The 23,541-nt window shown below is 41.8% G+C and overlaps 1 protein-coding gene across 5 annotated transcripts in view; it reads right to left on the bottom strand.

Annotated features, from left to right (window-relative positions):
* Nucleotides 1–23,541, bottom strand: part of FYN (FYN proto-oncogene, Src family tyrosine kinase) — a 207,483-nt gene that overhangs the window by 180,345 nt on the left and 3,597 nt on the right. For 3 of the 5 annotated variants that reach the window (XM_073022420.1, XM_008007311.3, XM_073022418.1), the window contains exon 1: nucleotides 160–197. The exons of 1 other annotated variant lie outside the window; for it this stretch is intronic. The gene's annotated coding sequence lies outside the window, so the exon portion shown is untranslated. Of the gene's footprint in view, nucleotides 1–159; nucleotides 201–23,541 lie in introns of those variants that run through there. One more of the 5 variants, XM_038001005.2, reaches the window with a different exon arrangement.

Here is a 23,541-nt window from a genome sequence, read left to right on the forward strand (position 1 = left end):
TCACATACCAGTTCCATCTCCAACTCGACCTCTCTCTTAGAAACCTATGGACTCAGAATTACAATCCCAAATTAAAAGTGGACTTCATCCTGGGTTCCAACAGGAAGCCCTTTATAATTCACAAGGCACATGCTCTCAGTGCAAAACTTGCCAACTTACTTTTTCCACGTCTAGATCAGCATTCTGCTTCTTCAAAAAAACTGCAGAAGAAGAAAAAAAATAGTGAGACATCAAAAGAGAACCAAGTACTCTCTGCCTCCAAACCACCCACAAAGCACCACCATAGAATTTCCATTTGTTGCAGACAATCAATTTGCCCACAAATTTTTTAATCATTCACACAATTGTTGCTAAGTCACAGTTGCCACAAACACCTGTCTGAAACTGCAAAGACCTGGCCTTGTACCACCAAACGAAGCCAGCATGAGATTTTAACTTTCTAGAACTAGGAAAGATAAGGATGGAGGACTTGTGTCTACACACACACACACACACACACACACACACTCTCTTCACTTTTTCAGAGTCTCTACAAGTCGTCAATGGTTGGGGCACAATTAAAACTGAGTCTTCCAAGGTCTTACTCAATTTATCTCTTGGATTAAAACACCCCCGGCACCCAGCCCATACCTTTCCCCTTCCTATCTGACTGTGGGTGGGCCCCACTGTCAAAAAAGCCTTTTAGAGATGGCCCCTGGTTCCCATCAGCTGGGGTTCCCCTCTGCAGGAGGTTTGCCCACCCAGCAGCCTGCATCAACCTGTCCATGGAACTCCAGCCCCAGGACTACCTTAGAACCTTGTGCCAAGCCCCTGGCAAAACTGAGTGCTGGTTCTGATGACACCCATGCACGCTTCACATCAATCTTTAAAGTGCCAGGAGCAGGATGGCAGCTTTCCAGTTTGTTCACATGCTGTGCCTACAACTGGCCAATATTATGGTACTTCATTTATTATCCGCAATTTTAGCTGTTTGAATAAAGCTGCAGTTTTAATAAAGTGTCTAAAGAGAACAATAAAGATAGTTGAATGGAATGACGTTTACAACAATATGTTAGGGCAGAGAGTTTTGAGTTAAAAAACATGAAAAAAAGGCAGAAACAATGTTTCCTATCTTAGGAGAGACTCTTAAGCTCTTCAATGTGACTCTTAGTATCTTTCTTCCTGATCCACGATTTAAAACACCCCCATCATAAATTACTATTCCTATCAAAACCATCTCCCCCTCACACACACACACACACACAAGAATTTTTGCACTATTTGTAAAGATGTATAATTAACAGTAATATCTTTGTTTTGTTTAGTCAAAGATGACTCAGAATGAAGGAAAGAAAAAATGACCACGAGGAAGAGAATTTGAAACTCATATATTGTTCTCTGCAGATGTGCATTCAAATCATGAACTCACTGGAGACGAACAAGAGAACCACCATGGAGGTGAGAGAGAATGTGCTAATCAGCATGCCACTGCAGCTCACGCCTTAGCAACCCATATCATCCCACCTCTTCCTGGGTTCTGAGACATGCTGTCCTGTCCTACGGAGAAACCACCAGGCAATAGACGCCTTTTCTTTTGGCTAACCCGGTAAGGATCTAGACACTGCTGAGCTGTATAAAACGAGAATTATTTGTCCAGAAATTTTAACTTGCTTCCCTATAATCAGAAGAGAATAAATCAATACGATGAGAACTCTTCACAAAAGGGAACATATATAGAGTGGAACTTTGCCTGCCACTCTTGAACGCTTCTGCAGAGGCTCAGAAAAGTTGTTGCTCTGATTTACAGGTCACAATAAGGAGATTTCTATTTACAAGGTGAAAGATTCTTTCATCAGCCTTAGAAAGACCACTTAGAAAATCATTACCATTTCTAATGTAGGGAAGAAACTTGAATACCCTTCTTTCAAACATACTGTGTAATTCCAACAACATAGGATGCCCAACTCACAACAGATTCTGAAAGAATGAGCCTTCACGCTACAGCACTTTAGCAACCAGTACCAATAGGAAAACGGAAAACCCATTTGAAGCTGCTGACTCACTACTGCATAAGGAGTGTTATCCATCCATACGTATATACGGCATCATCCAATTTCTTTTTCAGGCTTATGAAACAGATGGAGTTAACTAACAAAAACAATATATACACCCATCATTCTGCAGCCATAAACCAAAAGGAGGACACCACAGCTTTAACTCTGAGGACTCCAAGCAAGATACTGAAATATTTTTAGGCAGCAGCTCCACTGTTTCAAAGATGATAAGGATGGACGCAAAATAGAATTGCTATCTAGAATAAAGAGTGGCATTTGCTTTTCAAACCACGTATATCTTTCTTAAGGCTGTCTTTCTGAAAAGTTGAGAATAAGGAAATGTTTATTCACAAATGTTTAAGTGAAATAGAGATACTTTTTATTTCAAAGACTCATATTTTCTTAAAAATCATTTTTTAAAACTGACCGATTATCTTCCTAATTTATCTTTATTCTAAATCTGATTTTTTGAAGATGCAAGTTTTAGGTTTCCAAGACTAAGGGAAGATAGGCTTCTCCCACCCCACCCCCAACCCCCGTGTGTGTGTGTGCACGTGTGTATAGATACTATATTGATATGCATATGTAGTTATACAGATATTTTAAACAGTTGTCTAACCATTCAATTGTGGGCTTTGGGTATTAGGGCATTTTCCATGCTTTTATTCTTCTTGCTGAAGCACTGCTGATGTTTTGGTTGAGAAACATAACTGAAGTGACCCAGATAGCCCAGTGGAAAAGGCTGATCCATTAATGTTGCAAATGTGTGGTCAGATGTAGGAATGGAAGCCAAAGGACAAGACCTTGACCAAAATGAACTACTTCCAACTGTCTAGATCAGACCAATCCTCCAACGTTGGGGGAACACACAGATAATAAACAAAACTGAGCAATCCTCAAGCCTGAGCTCTCTCTTGATAAAGTCATCCCTCCAGCTCCCCGTCACCCTGCTGCACTGTTTCCAAATGCTCACAGACATCTCCCTATGAGCCTCACGAATGTTACTCAGGCGGAGTAACCAGTACACAGTCAAAGGAGAGCGGGCTGCGTGCTCAGAGAATGGCCAGAGGCCTGACAGTGCTGCAGAACACAGGAGTGGCTAGGAGGATGGTGGCACGTTGGAGGGAGAAAGGTGGGAAGGAAGGCAGACGCCAGACTGTGAGAGACGGTATACAGTAGCTAAGAAGGTAGCCAGCAGTAGCACTGTACCACTGTGTTTTTAACCTGCCTCAATCCCAGGAAGGGGCCGAAAAAGAAAGGCAGCCCCAATATATTCCTGGCGCTGGGCTATGCCTTGTCATTCCAATCTCGCCAACCCTGCTGGGTAGCAACTTGCTCCTCATCAGCCTGCAGGGTCCAGATCAAAATCACCTTTCACTCTTGTTTTCCTTTGCCCAAACCCCCATGCAGGACTAGATTTCTTCTTCTCTGTGCTCCTATGGCACTTTGCACAGGGCCTGTTTCACCGTTTCCCTGCTAGACTGTCAGCTTGCTGGTGACTGGAACTACACCAAGCATGGCACCTGCAACCTACAGGGGCGTGTGCCATCTCTGGTGATGGCTGGAGGAAGGGTGAAGAGGGGAGGTGACAGAAGGAATTAAATCAGGCCCACCCTACTCCCCCCTGCATTACCAGGAGGTATGCGTGTTGGGGTGGTGCTGGAGTACGTAAATCCAGAGTGTAAGCACACACCACAAACAATGTATTCAAAACCAGAAGATGATCTTCCTCATTAAATTCAGTCCTGTGTCTTTAGCTTTAAACAAATGATGGAGATCCAACCTGGAGATTCTGCTATTATGTTGACTACTACCCAGCAATTCTTGCTATTGAAAGAGATTCAATACATTAGGGTCGTAATCACGTCTGATACAGGATGAAGGACATTTAAGGGCCATGATGAATTCAAGATTTAAATCATGGTTTAGGATTTTGTCTGATTATTTTAAAAATGGAAGATTGAGAGAAAGATGAGGTATGATTTTCCCTTGCCATAGTATCTTCCCTATTTCAAATTCAACCCTTTTTACTACTTGCAAAAGATTTAAAATATTTATTGACCTGCCAAAAAACATCTGTACATTGCTAGACACATCTTCACAGATTCACATCTGAATGGCTTCTTTCTGCACCAATGATCATAGCTCTATTCAACCACAACTAAAGTGAGAACCTCAGAACCGTACGTGGAGTGATGTCAGTGGTGACTGAGGATAAAATAGCCATTTGATAGCAACTTCATATCAAGTGTGTCCACAGGGACAAGTGCTCCTTCACTTATTCTTAACTTAGGACCCAAGGCACAAAAATGACCAGGCAGGGACAGACTCCGCCATAATTCCAAAGAAGGCTGAGACATATACAGACCACACACAGAAGCTCCTCAATGCTCTCTGCCAACGGGGCAGCCCCTGGCTCCCTGCCTGCAGCCCAGGAACAGGCCCACTCTCACAGGGCTCCCTGAGGCCCATGCAGCTGCAGACAGACATGCAGTGTGTGGGACCATCCACGCTCAGGGTCACCACAGTCTCCTGTGTGCACAACAGCTGGGTTAGGCGCCTGAGACAGGACCCAGCTCAGACAAGGCCCTCTGTTGTGGAGCATTCCTCATTGCCTCGTTTCCCCAGGAAAAATGTATTTTCCTCCAACCATTCATTCTGGTTCCAAACTAGCTCATTCTCCTGTGTCTTGCTCCATGCACAAACCTTGTCCCAAGGTTAGAGATGGCAGCAACTGCAACTTCTTTTCCTGTCTTACCTAACAGTCCCAATCAAGGTACAGCAATATGTGCATGTTCAAAAAGAGGGGCACAGGGCAGTGACGAACTTGGTACTAGACATTGGTACTACCCCAGGGGCATCTAGGGGAAAGACTCTAGTCTAGTAGAGGACAGCAGAGGTGGCTGGGGAAGGCCTTGGTGTCCCCCACATTGGGAGGACGGCACAGGTCTCAGCCAGTGCTATGTGTACTTTGTATTACTATTTTGTTCTTGTTTATCTTATGTAAACATTTATTTTAACTCATTAAAAAGGTAATACATGCTCATTGAAGATTTGGAAAATATGAAACCCCTGTTATGATACTGAAGCTTTTCATTTGGGGCCAGTTTTTGTATGTGCATACAAATTTTCACATTCTACCCCAGCACCTCCGCCTTGCACATCACAATTGAGAGCATACAACTTCTGATAGAGGCAACCAAGAGGGGAGGGGACCCCATAAAAACAGTGTATCTAGAACCCTAACTGCATGGGTCTGTTTCAATTAGTATCATGATGACCACCTGATGATGCCCCTCATCCCTAACCTATGAATTACTCTCTACAATACAGAATTGTGGTCCACAGGCAGGGAGGAAGAGGTTGGCTTGGAAACCAAGTTTCATCCCTAGCACTGCTATTTATCTGCTCTGTGATTGGGTGGGAGACGGTGAGGCAAGGGTTACATATTTTAAAATCCCAGGGGCCAGGTAAGCAACATAAATGAGTAATGCAGGTGAGATGAAGCTGGGTGAGCTGAAGAGCCCTGCTCCCTCCAAAGAAGACAGCCACAACACTGCTTGGGCAAGCTGTTATCACTAGACAAGGCAGGTTCAGTTTTGTCAAACCTTCCCTTTCTTTTAAGGAGAAACTGGAAATCTCAGCTTTTATATATAATACTGCCCTATTTAAAAGTGTTAGTTTACATTTTTAAAACACACCATGTGGCCCAACAAAACATAAATGAGGGTATGTATGATCCAGCCCATAGAGTGGTTTGCTATCTTTAGAAGTAATAAAAAGGTACATGCCTCCGTTTCTCCTTCTGTTAAATAGGAAATTGACTGCTATCTGCTCACCATTGGGGATTTATTTAAGAGCACAGAGGGGGTTTTATTATCATATAACAAAATAATCCAAATGTATTCAGATATACAAAGCAGGGTAACACATTCCCTTATATTTCTTAATCATGGTTGACATAAATGGGGCTTGATGTGGTGTGGAATTACTCAAAATGTATATTCATGCAGTTAGCTTCTAAATAAACAAAAGAAGAGAGCTGCACTAGACTTAGAGGATGAGGGTGTGACCAGCTGGTGATACTGGATCAAATGGCCGAATGAAAGCCAGATTGGAATGGCTCTGATTTTTAACAAACACCGTGTGGAGACAGGTAGTATTGACAACCCTCTCAAGAAGAACTGAACTAAAGGGTGGCAGAGAAGTGGGGTGTTGGCCAAAGGAGAATTGGGATTAAGGAGAGTGCATCCTTTAAGATGGATAAACTTACAAATGTTTACATATGATGGAAATTATCTCATTTCAAGGCAAGCAAACAAAAAGCCCAAGTACCAACTGAAGGAACTGTGTCAGAAAAATACGAGACTATGTTGGGTGCAGCAAAAATTTTATTAATAAGAGTTTTAAAAAAAAATCCAAAATCTAGTTATATAGGTTTTCCTAAACAAGAAGCCAGGAAAAAAAAGTCCTTACTACAACACACACTGCCCTACATTTTACACTGTGCCATTTCTGTATTTGTCCTTTTTAGCCTACTTCTATCACAGTCTCTCTTTGCTAAAATACATTAGTTGCCATGGAAACGATGTCATAGTGTGTAAAACCATTTACTGTCCTTGGAAAGGCATTCATGATAAAATTGAACAGTAGCACGTTTCACAAAGAGAAGCAACAGAAGCAGTTGTGCAAGACCACAACAAGGTCTCACAATTGTGACTTCAGAGTATTCCTCTACCACCAACATCATAGGTCTCTGAGAGTCGCATGAGCTTTTGCACGTCTGTTTTCCCCAAATCACCCGGAGCAGCACCTTTCCAAATGTACTTAAAGTCTCTGATCTAAGGTTGATGAAGACAATAGATTCCCTAGAATTCACACTTCCAAGAGGTGGAGAGGGGCTGGAAGACCACAGAATCAGAATGGTTTTACGCATCGTAAGACTTCCACTAATGGAGAGGATCCAGTCCTGTCATACATTCTGCTGTCCAACTTTGTTATCAGAGATACAAATGATATTTGGAACACAGAGATTTAGACTTGAATTTGCTTACTGGCATGGATTAACAAGACACTCCTTTTTTTCTTTCATCAATTCAAAGTAAACCAAATTCATCACATCAAGAAAATATATTGCACAACTCTCACGTCCCCTTCTGACAAAGAAGGCACATAGCCAGGTGTATGTTCCCTGGAAACTTAAAATCTAGTTGGGGACAATCAGGCAAGAGCACAAACAGCCTCTTGCTTGGGCTGTGGCAGAGAGCTGGATTTTATCCTAACTGCGACAGGTTGACATCAGGGGAGCAACATGATCTCATAGAGATTCTTTTAAATATATGAATTTGTAACTTTAGAGACAGGGTGTCACTGTGTCACCCAGGCTGGAGAGCAGTGGTAAGATCACAGCTCACTGCAGCCTCGACCTCTTAGGCTGAAGTGATCCTCCTACCTCAGCCTCCTGGGTAGCTAGGACTACAGAAGTGCTTCACCATCACTGGCTAATTTTTAAATTTTTTGTAGAGACAGAGTTTCGCTGTGTTGCCCAGGCTGGTCACGAATTCCTGGCTTCAAGTGATCCTCCTGCTTTGTCACATAGATTTTTTAAAAGCTCATTCACCCATTGTGGGAAGTGGGGTTGGAAAGATCAAGACTAGAGAAGGGCAGAGTCCAGACAAAGGAGGGTGCAAAGCAGATGGAGAAATGTGATTGTCTACTCAGGTTGACAGCGTGCCTCCCTTTGTCTGCAAAAGTGCCGGTTTATGCCTGCTGTCCCAGCAGACAGTCAGGTTAAGCACTTGTTCAGATGTTTCACTTTGTAAACCAAGTGCTATTATTGGTTACATTAAAATATACCAGGAAGCGTTTTGTAACCTCTACTTTGCACTTGCAGCTTCTCCCATACCTTATCTACCAGTGTGTGAGACAACTATACGGTGAAGGGAAAGTTCACGTTAACATGTGATTAAAGCTGAAAGATGACCAATGACAATCCATCTCTTTTCCTGCCCCTTTCCAATCGTGGTGTAAGCTACACCTCCCTTTCAAGGACAACACACGGTATGCTCACCATAAAACAAAGAGTACTTGGACATGAGCAGCTAAAGGCAGCTAACTCCTTCCAGTCTTGATTGGTACTGGGAAAAGTATTCCAGGCCACTGCCTCCACCAGACACTAGATGTGCTGACCATTGTACTGTGACCCATGTTGCAGCCTGAGATGCACGAAACAGCAGTCAGAAGGGTTAATGGAAAACACAGAAAGTTATAGGTTTGGCATACATGAAATATTCACAGGAAACAGTTCTGTTATAGACCTTTTAAAGAATTGTCTGAATGCTCTCATTTCAGTGTTTTTGTCATTTATTGAATGGTTATGCTATTTTATTTTGCAATATACCTTTTGGCAGTGATGAGCTAAAAAGAAAAAGAAAATGCAAGTTTAATAAAAAATTAAGTACCAAATTTTTGCTTTTCAAGAAAGCAGATGATGAACATAAATTCACACAAAACGCTTGTTGATATTTACTATCCATCATGGTAGCCTTAGTGATATCACTGACTACATAAACCACAAGTCACAAATCTGCTAAAAACGCAACAGCAACTACTTCAAATGTTAATAATGATGCAAGACTATGTTAAGGAAGATGATTTAACATTCGCAGCTGCAGGTTTACTAACATAACACTCTAGGAACATTTCTTTTGAATCGAATGTCTGTTGTTCCAAATTGATTTTGCTTATTTTTGAGCTCAGGTTTTTTTGCACATATATGAAAACTGAAATGACTTTAATGTATTAGTTTCATTAGCAGAAGAAAAAAACTTCACCAACAGTTAAATTATTCCAGTTTTATGTTAGTATTACCACATGTTTTAAACAGATAATCCATTAATTCAAATAATAAGTTTTTTCATTTATCTCATGGGATCAAAACAAAACTTGTGGACATTTATTTTATCACAGGTAAAACATCTCATATTATTGTAAATGTTACTGTAAACGGTAAAAAGTTCAACACGGAAGATAAAATGATTTGATTTTGCAGGAATAATACAAATATAAATTTGTGATGCTAAAAATAATGTTATTAACTAAATCAAGAAACCTATGGTGCAGAAAGTTACTTAGAATGTGTTATGGCATGTGCATAATTCATAACTGCATTCAAACAAGTGGCTATATCCTATCGAATGTAAAAACTGCAGAGGTAGAAATTAACTAATAGTTATATATACCCAATTAGAAATATCCCAAAGTTTTTGTGACAAAGCCAATACTAAATACAAAAAACACTTCAACATAGCAGTATATTCCTTCTCTTTTGCCCCCTGTCATCATCAACTGGGTTTGTTAATGCTTGAGAAATGACTCTCTCTGTCAACCTGGGTGTGCCATAATGGTATGACAGACAAATCCTTTAAAAAGTTTGGGTGCATTCTGTTCCAAACTAGTTGGAAGTCTTTGATCAAAGCAGTGAATGAAGCACCAAAACACTTCAACTTTTGAAGCCTGCAGCCAATTGCAGTTATTGAAAATAAGGCTTGTAAACAGAAGATGCTCAAATTTATTCCAACAAAAGCAAAGGAGGAACTGAACACATTGCATGATGAGAACTTAGTGTTCAAAATTTAATTCTGAAATTATGTTCTGATGTTTTGTAATATCTTGACTTGAGGGAACCTTTTGATGGAGTGCCTAGTTTCGATTGGATACATTTATATTCTGTACCAGAATGGAGTGAAACTGAGAAGGTCTGCAATTTTGTGCCATCTAAATTTGACAAAACATTTAAAAGGACTGCCGAGCAACTTACTTTTGTAAGTTTTGTCTTATAAAAATATTTGTTGAAGAATTCTGAATGAGAGAAAACGATCTGTGAAAATATTTGGGTGAAAATAGTTAGACAGTTCAATATTTTTAAAACTTGTCTAAGAAGAGCTTCCATTTAGCAGAATTTATTCAGAACTCACCAAAGACTTTGCATCTAAGAGCTATTTTCTCAATGCGAAATATTGTGATGTACACACAGAAGCCAATCAAAGATATTAATTTCAAATACTAACTATAAACACAACTTTGAAGAGATTAGAGGTGACTTTATTAAGAAAATTAAAAACAATTCATTCTTTATATGAAGTATCACTGGCATAGGTGTTATAGACATAGCTAAAAAGTTGACTAATGGGAGTGAAAAATAATTACTTATGTTATTGTTTTATAAAACTCAGATAATCAATACAAGATTTTAAAATTTAATCTATATGGACATATGTTTTTAAGTTTTAAAAATTTTATTTCTGAAAAGATTCTGAAGATAACTATTTTATAGGTCTAAAATATTTTTAAAATGTCAGTTAATAAATCAATACTTCTTAAATTCTATCAATTTAATTATTTACTGACTCTTTTCAATTTAAATTATGTGGTTCTCCATCTCTAACTCTCTTGGCTCCCCCCTGACAGACAAGGCAAAAATATGAGATATATTTATGTTTTGAGAAAATTTGCTAAGAGTGTCACAATAATTTTCTGGTAAGAAAGTACATATGCAGTATCTAAACAGGCAACTCCCCACCTCACCCCAGAACACCCCTAATAAAGGCACACTTTTAAAGCAAGCCTGATGATTTCCCTTCCAAAATTACTAGGTATTTCAGAAACAGCAGGTTTTAAAATACATCATCTTAAATGCAGCATCATCCTCATATGAATGTCAAAGAGAGATGAAATGCGATTAAAAAGAGCTAACTGGTTTTTTCTCCCCCTCTCTCATTTGAGTGTTCTGGTAACTACTTACAAATTACACTTGGAAATGAAACCCTTCATAAACTGATACTTTATTTAGCACACGAGAACTGAATAAAAACGAAGAGCATTTCCCCTTGTATTTAGAGACATTTCTACTATTCACCCTGTTACCTTTAAAATATGGAACTGAAGGATCACACACAGTAAAAATTCTCCTCTAATCTCCAGCATCACAGTAAATTCATTAGAGAAAGTCTTGAACTTCTAATACTTTCCACTGACCTGAGGCCCCAAGGCAACTGAGGTCCTTCTCAGGGGAAAACTGCCACTAGCTAAATAACGGGAAGCCAGAAACCCCACACCACCTTGAAACATCAAGTGGAAAACTCTGTCCCTTGAGGACAGAACCGCACACTTCTTGCCCCAAATGAACCTAAAACAGGTATACTAAGCCATGATTTATCACAGGAAAAATGGTATACTATAAGAGTATAGGTAAATTTGTCACAAATAAAAAAGTTTAAGCAGTTAAAATATAGCCCAAATGCAGAGTGGCAGGTTTGAAATATACACTTACTACCTAACAATATATGAAAGATGTTACTTTATTTCTGCATGATTGAATTCAACTTGATTATGATCATTGCATTTCTACTTATGGCAGAAAAAAAAAAAAAAAAAAAAAACCAACCCAATCTTACTTGTTACAGGTAACCTAGTGGCTTCAAAGTTAAATCTGTAGTTGCTTCAGGGCAATTAGTCAAATTAAACTCACTTCAAGCTTTCTCTCAGGGCTCTGTTCCTTCCCTTCTCCGCCTTCTCCCCAGGGAGATTACAGACCATCACAGTGATGGGGAGAGGGTCCAGTCTAAGTGCTGGCCTCTGGCCCCTGTGGGATGTCTTGTTCCTTTGTCATTGGGTGCTGGCCTGGTTTGGCTGACATAGCTGGTCAATACCTCACTGGGCTCAGCAGTATCTGTGGCCACGATCTCAGCCAGCCTCCAGCAGGGAGACTGGCACACTTCCCTTCTGTGCCCTCTCTATTCTGACCCTAGATCCCTCAGTACCTTTACATCCACCCAAGGGCATAAGCAGGACTATCGGGATTTCCCCACGCCATGTACAGGTTTTGAGGAACTGGGAAGGAACACCACCTCAGGGCCCATTTCTACCTAAACACGCCCCACTGCAGGGCAAACTACAAGGTGGTTTCCTTCCAGAGTTCCAGAGAGGAGGCAGGGCACCAGTGCTCTTTGCTTACAGGGGGTCACCCAACTACCTGGGTCTTCTATCATCTCAATAACCCCATAAGCAGAAGCCCAGGACAACTGGGTGCTAGATCTCAGTGACCCATCCATTCCTTAACCCTGGAATCCTCTGAATCTCTGCAAGCTCCTCCTGCCAACCCAGGAAGCGATTTTCTCCTTGGGCTAACGGAAGTGATCCTGTAGCGTCCCTCCTCAGTGGCTTAATGTACCATATATACCAGGCCTTCTGAGATTTGGCTGCTTGGAATCCACAAACCATTTTTCTTTTAACAAAGCCTGTCTCTTTTAAATGAAGGCTTGGGCTAACTCTATTCTCTGAAACAGGCTTTAAGGGCCTGTTTTGGAAGTCAAAAGCTGAACAATGTCTTCTTTGTCCTTGACCATGTTCTGTCCTCCCCTTGAAGTGATGGAATCCTTAGCTTCAATGGGGGAGACTCCCAGGGCAACAAGAATTAGGAGGAAGGGAAAGTAAACTGAATACCAGTTCAAAATATTATTCCCACTAAACTAGCTGCTCATAACACAAGGTCTCAGAGGTCCCAGAACACTTACCTAGGATTAAAAAAAAAAAAAAAAAAAAAAAAAAAAAAAAAAAAAAGAGTGCAACACATTGGCAGGTCATTCTCCTAGAATATACCATTTATACCATTATACATTCATATTTGAACCAGGGGCAAGGGGAGCCTATGGCTTTCCGTTTCTTGAGTTCTTCCTACCCAATATCTTCAATCTCTGTCCTACCGTTGAGTGGAGGTCCAAAGCCAGCCTTGCATCAGCATCATTTTGGAACTCTCCACTTCCCTGGGTTTCCTCACCTGAGGCCCCCTCACCTTTGTCACTCCTCCTCTGAACTGCTGTGCCCAGTCATCATGTCCGAGGCCTCAGACCCTTCCGTATCTAGCACCTTCAATCCAAGCTCATGTCCCTATCCAGCCCGAATACTAGTTTCAGCTGATTCAAATGACGTTTTCTTTAGTCTCTTAGAGCATCCTATTATTCAAACCAATGCCTAACTCTAGGTCACCACAAGGCCAGATTTTTCATTCCAAAGTGACAAGTATTACCAGGCAAAGTTACAAAATTGGGCTAAAGGGAACCATAAGCATATGTGCAAATTCCAATGGGGCCTCACACTGTAATATTTTTTATCCATCTATTTACACACTACCCTATAGTTTAGTGGCTGGCTGAATTTTTTCTAGATTCTCCAAGCCCACTCTCCCTTCTCCAAATCTCTCAACATGAGATGACAGTTCAGCCTCCAGCTTCACAGAAAAGTTCCAGGACACTCCACTCCTTTGAACTCCTTTCTTCTCACATGCAAATTTCACTGTATCTTTATTTATCTTGCAGTAATAGTTAAAATCACACAGGTAAAGTACATAGCACTATGCCTGCCATTTAGTAGGCATGCCATCTTGTAAATATTATTCTTGTCTGTTCTCTTTCTCTCTGAGTGATGGCTACTTTCTCTTACTTTGGGGGGTTATAGTGGGTTCAATGGTGCCAACTCCTCAACCAAAAAAATAAAACAAAAAAACAAACAAACAAAAAAACACCATGCCCATCTGGAACCCGTGAATGTGGCCTATTTGGAAAAAGGGGTCTTTGTAGACGTAATTAAATTAAGAATACCAAGATAAGAATATCCCATATTAGGGCTGGCCCTAAATTCAGTGACAAGTGTCCTTGTAAGAGAGGAAAAGGCCATGAAATGACATGCAGAGGAGAATGCCCTGTGAAGACCGAGGCAGAGATTGTAGTGACATGCCTACAAGCCAAGGAAAGCCAAGGTTTGCCGGCAGCCACAGAGAAGCCTGGGACAGAATCTCCTTGGGGGACTCCGTAAGAAACCAACCCTGCCAAGAGCTTGGTTTCTGATTTTGGACCTCCAGGACTATGAGAGAAAACGTTCTCTTGTGTTAAGCTGAGTTTGTGGGAATTTGTTATGGCAGTCCTGGGAAACCAATAGAAGGTCTAACTCTATACTTAATTAGGATCTCACCTCCACCAACTCTTTACCCATCTCCTTCCATCCACTGTTCCTTCTCGCTCCTGCCTCACCAACACCTCCCTCTTTAGTGGATCATTCCTGCATGTCCTAGCTCAACCATGGGCTAGACTGAAAACCCATGGGTGTTTTGGTGGGGAGCACGGAGCAGGAATCTTCCCGCAGCAACAGTTCTGGATCTCAATTGTGTGGAAGGAAGCCCCGTTCTGCGGACGTGGCCAGGGTGTTTCATTCCCTGGAAACAGAACCTCTGTCAGAGCTAGAGATGTGAGGATCAGGGAAGGCAGTAGGGCTTGCCTTGGGCAACCCAGATCAGGGACTCTTACCCACATGGCATGTTGGAATGGGGTACAATCAAATAATGTTTAGGGTTGCAGTTTTTTAAGTGCCAATCCTTCTTGGATCATACTTATGAATAAATTAACCAGAACCTGTCCCTTTCCCAGGAGCTGCTGGCACCCACAGAGGCATCTGGTTCTGTTCACTCTACCAGTCCTTCCAGAATCTTCCCAGCCACCCCTCACCCTCACTGGTCTTCACTGAGTAATTCTCAGCCTCTTAGAGAACAACCTCTAACACCTGGCAATCTGAAATCAAGAATCTGTTGAATAATGACTATAAGACTATGGGAATTACATGGTCAACCACACTTATATGAAAAGAAGGGTGAGGTGTAGCACATTATCTATGTCTTGGCCCTAATGGGCAGGCAAGATTAGAAGGTAGGGCCATTGCATTTTCACCCAAGGAGGCAGAACATAAGGCCGAATCTAAAACATGCAACCAAAATCTGGATTCTAAACCAAGGACTCCAAGGATCCATAAGTGCAGAGGACCCAATGTATCACCTGCATGAAGAAAAGTTATTTAAGAAGCATCTCATTCTAGAAGTACTTAAAACACATGTAAAACCTCTCAACCTGGAAGCTTAGAATCAAAACCAATGAGCATTTAATAAATGCACAGTGTAGTGTTACACAGCACAAGGCAAATTAAACAAGGTTCACTCTCAGCCTTCTAGAAACTTGCTCCTAAAAAAGGACAATGTTGACGCTGACGTGTACAAAAGAGGGTGGACATGAGCAGAATGAATAAATACATGAAGTGGTGACATTATATGCCAGCAGAGGGGAAAGTACATTTTGTCAAAGTGCCATGTGATCTCCCACATTTAAGGTGGTGGTTGTGGTGGTGGGGAGGTGGCAGGAAAAGCACTTAAATTATAGACAGACAGTGTATGGTTAAGCAAGCAAAAAAATCCACCACTGCTTCTCGAAGATCACAATAGCATTTCAAACAACAGTAAAGCACCAGGTACCACCCCTCCCCCTTTCAGCTGCAGCAGTTGGCCTACATCCACAGAAAGTGTTCTTACTGCTCTCTATTCCAGATACATTAAACCTGGCATCCAGGAGAGGACTAGGCAGGGGAAGCCATTAACGAGGAATCACAGCAAGCTCTCACAGGCAGCTGAGAAGGCTCTTCATGAATGCAGACCAACACTGCCTGTTGTGCTGTTTTGAGTTTTGTTATAGAAATGACTCCAGGGGTCCCTCCCCATGACCATGGAAAACATTTTATAAAGCTTGTTTTCAATCATTCTTTTGAAAGATATACAAACAAAGGCTATAGCTGAGCTGTGGATTTAAATCATTACTTTGTAGGGCCTTAAGTCTGGGACAGAACCCTCTTCCTACGCTAAGAAGACTCTACTACAAAGCGAACAAAATCAGTGCATGGAGAGGAAGGCACTTCCACAGCCAAAATTGGGCTATACATGGCAGAGGCACTCAGTTAAATGTTGCTTTGTGAGGTCCAGAAGTGGGTAGGTACATAATACTTTCAGGCCCAACAATACTGGCGATCCATTTGGCTATTCTTCTCTCGCCCATCATTTATTACTGTATTCCTCCAATTTCCTGTAGATTTTGAAGCATTCTGCATTTTCTCCCTGCTCTTGGATGTCATTTCCTTTCTTTTTTAGTGAAAATCTTGTGGATGAAAACCTGATGGCAGAGGGCAAAGGAGTAACTATTTCCCCAATCACCCTAAATTTTTAACAAAAAGCTCAAGATTCCAAACAAAAGATCTTCAAACACATACCATTCTCAAAATGAAATGGTGGTTCCTAAAACAGTCTAGGACAGTTAATGAACCCAAACTGTGTTGTGGGTCAGTAGGGAGTAAATCTTGTGCCACCAGAAAATACAGAAGCTCAATGTACAAAAGGATGCCAGCCTCATAGCACAGATGCCCAGAAGGCCCTGCACGTTCCAGTGCCTTACCCCGGGCCTGTCCAAATGAACACTGCTGAGTATCCACACTGTGAATGACAGTGTGCTACATGCCTGAGGTGGACAGTCAAAAAGGGGGGCAGCCAACATTTTTGCACATGTGGGGCCAAGTGTGTCTTGGAGGACTGGATTCTAGTCTAGGCTAAATTAGTAACTGGATGTACAAACTTGGGCAAGTTGTAAAAACCTTCTGAACCCTGAATTTCTCATATTGAATTTAATTAACAACGTCAGGTATCACTTATTAGGAGGCAATTGACAGATACAAGTGTTCAATGCAAGAGAATAAAGAGATTGGGGGAAGCTTTCGAGAGTCGGGATTCCAGCTGGGCCTAGACAGGTAAGTAGAATTCGAAGGGAAGGGGAGGACGGGGGATTCTGGGAAAGGAAAACAAAGGCCGGAGCCATATTGCCAATTAATGAGATGGTGATGGGCTTCTGGCTTACCAAGCATTAGCATCTGCTAAATGAGGTGAGCCAGGATGACTAAGGAAGAACGTAGATAGTACAGAAGGCACTGAAGGCCAGGCTAAGGAACCTGCTCATTCTGCCTCCATTCACTGGGCTGTTTAGTAAAGGGACAGGGCCCAAGAACCAGTATCTACATTAGCCAGCACATCCACGGTGACATGGATCAACACCTCCTCACTCAATCTAGGAAATAGGAGAGTGAAGCCAAAGTATCTGCAAACCATAGAGAGCCTGAAGGATATAACATATCCGGAGAATATGGATCAGACAAAGAATAACCAAAGGACAGCCACAGAAGGACATTTCAAGTAGGAGACAATGACAAATGATAGAGAATGACAGAATGTTAAGAGTTCACCGGTAACTCCTTCTGAGTTTTACATTTGAAAACAATGAAGAACCACGTTTGTATTTCTAGGTTAGAAAATAAACTAGACAATAAAAGGTGATACCCTTCAAACTCAGATAGCAACTAGAGAAACCATTAACAGAAATCAGTGCTTCTTAAAATATCCTTAGCGCATGTATGCGCCTAGGTACAGGCAACATATCACACAATCTCTAGAATAACATAAAAATAAAATTAAAACAAAAATCAAATTTCACGAGTGGCAACATTTGAAATTGTTACTGCTTCTAAATAGACACAACATTTGTGTGGAAATGAAGGAACTTGTTGGTGTTTATTTGCCTTTTCAGTAGAATTTAAATTGGGCAGGATTTCACAGAAATACAGATTCAGTAACTTTCTGGGGATTAAAAGAAGAAAGGATTGGGAAAAGTGCCCTGGGCTTTGTTGTGGGAAAGGAGATCTGGCTCATTTTTAATTTTCCATTAAAGCCCTACTTTTCAATATAAAGCAGATGGAATCCTTATACAACTGCATGAAAAGCCTACTATTTTTGGGTACCTCAAAGATGGAAGCTCTGAAGAAAATGAAAGTGTTTGAATTCATCAGATAAAATCCATCAGCACATTCAAAAGGCACAGGTACTTAGAAACCTTTAAATTACAAGTTAAGAGGTCTTTCTGTGCAGATTTATGATCCCGAGCCCCTCGCAAGCTTCGGCACCCTCTGACTCTGGCTGACTGATGGTTTCTACCACTTCTCTGCCTGCTCCCAACACTCTAGTTGGGACTCCCTATGTTTGCTTCCTTCCTTGTCTTCCAGAGCTTCCTGCTGACTCTTCCCTTCTCACTGTTGTTCCCAGATACAGAAAAGATGACAAGTGTTCAGCCCTGCCTGGCTCATACCCACTGAATCTGAATGAAGCCTGGGGATATGCATTCTATGAGATCTTCAGCATACTCGTGCTCTTTTCTTATTATGCGATGAGACCTGGTTCAATATATTCTGTTTGTCCCTCTGCTGGGGCGGACAGAAGAACAAAAGGGCTGATGTTTACTGTGCAGAGTTGTGAGGTACTGGGCTGGGAGCTGCTGGGCACCATCTCCACCCTCACAGTTTACAATCTCATTAAAGAGATGGCGCAAATTTAGTGTGAAGAGCATAGATGTTGGAGCCAGACTGCTGGGTTCAGATCCCAGCTCTGTCACTTACTCTGTGACGCTGACTAAATCACTTAGCCTCTGTGACTCAGTTTTTCCATCTTTTAAATGGGACAATAATGGTAGTACCTCCTAGAATTGTGCTGGGTGTTATGTTGGCAAATCAATCATAGAATAGAGTCCCTGACTTCCAAAGAGCTCACAAGTCAGTGGGAAAGGCCAGTGTCTGCCCCACTGTCCTACTGTCTGCCTTACAAGTCAGGCTATGATGAGATGATGATGATGAGGTGGTAATCACATGCTCTGGGAGCCCAGAGGTAGGAGAGACAGGAGGGCTTCCCAAGAGGTGGTAGGTTTTGAGGGGAGTCATCAGAAAGGGTGAGACTTCCACAGTGGGTAAAGGTGCCTCTGTGTCCTGCAACACAGGACACAGAAATAACTGCAAAGCAAAGGCAAGGAGGCAGGGAATGAGGAACCACAGCTCTGGAACAAAAGCAGGAAGGAGTTTAGCAGCCACATAGACCTGGCTTTACTGGTTATTAGCTGTGTGACCATGAGCCATTTACCTCTCTGAGCCTCAGTCTCCCCATTTAACTAATGGGTATAATAATACATGCCTCCTAGAGTTGCTATGATTAAGTACATGACTGTATGTAAACAGCTAACACATGCCTCCAAGTTCAATAAAATGGCACGTGCTATTATTTCTATGGTGTATTCAGGGAGGAGTAGGTAGCTGTGGTATGCTCTCTACTTTTGTACAGTATCACAGAAAGGAGAATACAAGGCCAGAAACAAGTAGTCCTCTAAAAAAGCTTTCTGAAGGCAAATAAGCAATGGACTAGGACTTTCTCATGGTACTTTTTTCTCCCCCAAACTCTTACAGTTAATAGGTACTCAGTACATATTTGCCCAAACCAACCAAGTGCTGCTGGAGGTCATGGGTTTACAAGGGCAGAGTATGTCATGATCTCTGCTTCCTAAGCATACCCAAGAAGGAGACCCAAGTCAGGCTTCACTTCCAGAGGGAGGTGCAAAGCAGGCTGTTCTGGAAGCAGGCTGAGACAAACAGGAAAGCACTCTCATCCAAATATTACGACAACTCAGAGTCTTACAAACATTGTTAAAGTTTCATGAGTCAGTAAGCATTATCTTTTCCTCCCACGTTTTTATTAGACCATAAATCCAGTTCAATTTATATTCTTCCAGGATTACTGCATTCTAATCAAGTCCAGAGTGTCACTTACTCCTAAGCTGTCTATACTGCATGTCACCCAAGTCCATTTGGATAATACCATTCAGGCTTCTCATGTGTTTTAGTAGCTAAAAATTAGATTTGCTCAACTAGAAACACTAAAAAAATTATTATAGTCCTCTAAATAACACAAAACACTCTTTTCATAGGAGCCAAATGTGCGAAAGTCATAACCCATAAGTTTTTTCTTACTCTATAGTTCATTCTACCTTTAGAAAGTCACGATCACATTCTGAAGTCAAACTCAAGGGATTTCCATTGTAAATAGGGTAAAATTCTGGTTATCTGACTAAAAGAAACCCTTTTACAGGGCGAACTTCGGAATGCTTTCATGTTTTCCATTCTCAAGAATGAAGGTGCTGCATTTCTTACTAAAAATGCTGTTTTCAATCATACCATATAAGTAACTTTCCTACCTTTTCTAACAATTTTTGATCCAGAACTGACAATCACCCCAATCTCTCTAAAATATTCAAAGTTTCCTTATATGCACTTGGCAATCTGAAATCAAGAATCTGTTGAATAATGACTATAAGACTATGGGAATTACATGGTCACCCACACTTATATGAAAAGAATGGTGAGGTGCCTAAAGCATGTAAGTCATATGTGTGTATATACCCATACACACATACATATGGATTAACAGCAGCAAACACATAGCTTTTCCTATGTGTAGGACACTGTTCGGAATATCTGACATGTATTAACTCACTGAATCCTCACAGCAACCCTTTGAGGCAGGAACTACTATCCCCATTTAAAGATGAAGAAAAGGAGGCACCGAGAGACCAGGTAACTTGGTCCAGCTCACACAGCTGGAAGGGGTCAAACCGGAACCCTACCCCAACCTCATGTTTGTTTGTTTGTTTTTTTGAGACAGAGTCTCCCTCTGTCACCCAGACTGGAGTGCAGTGGCACAATCTCGGCTCATTGTAACCTCTGCCTCCCAGGCTCAAGCGATTCTACTGCCTCAGGTTCCCAAGTAGCTGGGATTACAGGCCTGTGCCACCACGCCCAGCTAGTTTTTGTATTTTTAGTAGAGACAAGGTTTTGCCATGTTGGCCATGTTGGTCTCAAACTCCTGACCTCAGGTGATCTACCTGCCTAGGCTTCCCAAAGTGCTGGGATTACAGATGTAAGCCCCGGTGCCTGGCCCCAACCCCATGCTCTTAACCACACCATACTCCTGGGCTGAAAGGTGTGAAACCTGGTGACTTTGCCATCTTGGACCAGTTGCTTTAACCTCTTCATCTAACTTCATTTTTCCTCACAAGTAAAATGAACATGTTGACTACACGATCTCTACAATTCCATGGCCCGTGCCCATGAAAAACTGCGAGTCCTTCATGGTTGTATGTTCTGCAGGCTTTGATATGTGTTTTTACCCTGGTTGGGGAGCAACAGATTTTTAGACCTCTCCTCATCTAATTCTCCTGATGCTGCTTTGGGCAGGTTCAGATATCTTCAGGGCTAAATCCAACTGCACGTTTTGTTCTTTATGTTGCTCAGCTCTGAGGCTGGTCTAGTACTCTGCAGGCTCTTCTCCCATTCTGGGCCTGATTTCTCCTCTATTCCTGGGCTCGCTCTCCGCCCTTTCTGCTCTTTCTACTCCACACACTCTCCCTGGGTGACCTCACCCACATCCACAGCTTCAAGTATTTTGTAATTTGCTAACAAATTTATATTCAAGACCTAGTCCTGGCTGGGTGCAGTGGCTCATGCCTGTTATCTCAGCACCTTGGGAAGCTGCAGCAGGTAGATCCCCTGCGGTCAGGAGTTCGAGACCAGCCTGGCCAACGTGGCAAAACCCCAATAATTAGCTGGGTGTAGTGGCGGGCACCTGTAATCCCAGCTACTCAGGAGGCTGAGGCAGGAGAATCGGTTGAACTCAGGACGCGGAGGTTGCAGTGAGCTAAGATCATGCCATTGCACTCCAGCCTGGGCAACGAGAGCGAAATTCTGTCTCAGAAAAAAAAAAAAAAAAAAAAAAAAAAAAAAAAGACCTAGTCCTGTCCCTCACTCCAGACCTCTCTATTTACCTGCCTGTGAGCTACTACACCTGGAAGTCTAAAGTGTTTAAGATAAAGTCATCACTTAGATACCTGCCCCATGCTTTCCTTATTGGACTGCTTGTCTAATTTCCCAGAGAAATTCTTTTCTATCCACCCCCATGCCCTGTCTCCTGCTCTCTCATTCTGTCTTTTTTGCTCCATCTGCACCTCCTTTCCTTCCATTTAGACCCTCATCTACTACTCATTGAAGTTTCCATAACTATCCTCCCTGCACTAGTTCTGCCTGCCCTTCGTCAAAGGCCCATACTGTGGCCAGATCTTTATAAAAATACAATCACATCAAAGCCACATCTCCACTTACAACTCTTAAATGGCACTCAGGATTAAGTACTTACAAGAATCTTCTCAGTTTCTCCTTCAGCTCTGTCATTTCACTTTGTCCATCTCTGTACCACTCCAAACAGCCCTGAACTAACTGCAGTTCCCCCAAAAGGTCTGTGCATTCGTCCTCTAGGCTGTTCTATCTGGGACAGGAGGCTTCCCACAACACTCACCGAGCCATCTCTACTCATCTCGCCTTCAGACCCCTCCTCCTCCAGCCTTCTCTGCTTGGCTATCCCACTTGCGCACCTCTTTTCCAGTTTCATGCTCCATTCTGTATGCTCTCTGGCATCCTACATGGACCCCTAAAATCACAGCATTCGTAACATTGCTCGAAGACTCTTTTATAGCTCTGCAAAACTAGCAGGTAAATTCCTTAGGGACAGGATCACATCTCTTTTGCCTTGAACCATCGAATTCATTGTCTGGCAAATAGAATATGCAATGAATGAATGCTGTTAAATGAGTAAGCATGTAGACAATTCATAAACTTATACAGACCTAATTGTGTACCACAGAAAGACCCAGCTTTAAATAAAGAATCACACAGAGTAAAATTATTTCCCGTATCGACATGCCTTGCTTTACCATTTTTTAATTTAATTTTGTATTTCCCAGGTAAGTAGCAGATGAGGGTCTGAATGAAAGGAGGGCAGGGATGAATATTTTATTTCTATTTGGTTATAAAATTTTATTTCCCATCAACCAAAAGTCTTAATTTCTAAAGCATTTCAGTCACCCTCCTTTATGGCACATAACGTATTTTAATACCATCATAACATGTAGTATTTTGAATATTACCTAGTGGCTAAGGGCAAAGGCTTTGGAACCAAACTAATTGGACCTGAATCCTGATTCTACCACTTAGTAGCTGTATGATCTTGAATTAGTTACTTAACAAGCTACTAAAGCTTGCTTCAATTTCCCATCTGTAAAATGGAGATTATAAGTGAAACCACTGCATATAACTATTGTTAAGATTGGAGCTTAAACAGTGCTTGGCACATAGTAAATGTTCAATAAATGTTAGCAATTATTAATTATTTTTATCTCTTCTAGTAGACCATGAACTTCTGAAAAGCAAGGACAGCAGAAGTATTCATTTCCAGGACCTCATCTCCCCAGTGCCTTGCACAAAGTAACATACTAGGCTAATGTCTGCAGAACAGATGAATATAATGAAGTATTCACTGCAAAAAAAAAAGTACATTAACAATTATGATGGCTGGTATGAATGGAATTGCTCCAACAATTTGGAAGCCTGTGGAGAACAGGGACTACCCAGAACACTAGAACCCTGCTCCTGGAGATTTGGAAGGTCACTTAACCTCCGTGGAATATGCAAGACTCACAGACAAAGAGGGCAGCTGAGTGACAGAGGAGACCCACGTGGGCCTGAAGAGCTGGCTGGCTGAGCCTCCTGCCCTTCCGTTAAGAAGCTGCAAGGCCTTGGGGCAAGGAGTTCCACCTCTCAGGCTGATTAATTTTCTCTTCCGATTAAGAGGGAGTAGGACTGTGATTTCTTTTTTTCTTTTTGAAATAGGGTACAG

This window comes from Chlorocebus sabaeus, chromosome 13, assembly GCF_047675955.1.
Source record: "Chlorocebus sabaeus isolate Y175 chromosome 13, mChlSab1.0.hap1, whole genome shotgun sequence".
Taxonomy (NCBI): domain Eukaryota; kingdom Metazoa; phylum Chordata; class Mammalia; order Primates; family Cercopithecidae; genus Chlorocebus; species Chlorocebus sabaeus.